At 30.2% G+C, this 939-nt stretch overlaps 1 long non-coding RNA gene across 1 annotated transcript; it reads left to right on the plus strand.

The window, feature by feature from the left end:
- The first annotated feature begins 70 nt into the window (after positions 1-70).
- On the plus strand, positions 71-939 carry LOC106104944. The gene is made up of 3 exons (XR_001225708.1): positions 71-206; positions 604-704; positions 866-939. It is a non-coding gene; the product is annotated as an uncharacterized LOC106104944 (long non-coding RNA).

Here is a 939-nt window from a genome sequence, read left to right on the forward strand (position 1 = left end):
TGTCATTTTCTTTCAATAAAATTTGATAACTCAAGACCTTGACTGACTTTTGTATTATTTCAAGGCTTACCAGACCCATTTGTGAAAATATCAGTTGATGGAAGTGGCCAAGTATATTCAACAAATGCGGTGAAAGCAACATTAGATCCAAAATGGAATACACATTATGATCTGTACCTCTCTAAGGGTGATGGCATCACAATCAGGTAAAAGAGCCATTTTTAAATCATTTAATTTCCAATCTTTATTAGTATATCTACAATCTTTATTAGTATACTTTTGGTGTAAATGACTAAAAAAAGTAACATGATCTTACTATAAGACTACTCTATATTTATGCCAACTTGCAGCGAGATCTGATTGCCATTGTAGAGATACCTAGTAACAAACATTAATCCATCCATCTACATTTTTGCATTTATAATACATATTAAAAATTATAATTTGGTTAAGTGAAAATATTAAAGTAAACCTCATAAATAACACTATGTTCATTGTAATTATTGTATTTAAATATATCCATTCATATAAGATGGTTGTGTTGTTTTTTACAAATCTTCATTGTCTGTAATTAATGGAAATTGAAAATTTGTTATCCTGCAGTGTTTGGAACCAACGAAAAGTGCACAAAAGACAAGGATCTGGTTTTCTTGGTTGTGTACGTATTCAACCATCAACAGTACACAAATTAAAAGATACAGGCTGTAAGTAAATAATTATTTTCTTTGTTTTTTTGACATTATATTCATATGACTAAAAAGTGTATAGTGGTTTCAATAAATACAAGCTTACAACTTTCATTAGTTTGTTAAGACCTGTGTAGATTGCCTTGCATTTCTTATGGCTATAAAAACATTATTTTTAGATCAATGTTTGGAGCTATGCGAAGAGAACCTTGGAAAAGCTTGCGGAGTTCGTGGCCAAGTTATTGTGTCTCTG

This window comes from Papilio polytes, unplaced genomic scaffold (genome assembly GCF_000836215.1).
Source record: "Papilio polytes unplaced genomic scaffold, Ppol_1.0 DF823291.1, whole genome shotgun sequence".
Taxonomy (NCBI): Eukaryota; Metazoa; Arthropoda; class Insecta; order Lepidoptera; family Papilionidae; genus Papilio; species Papilio polytes.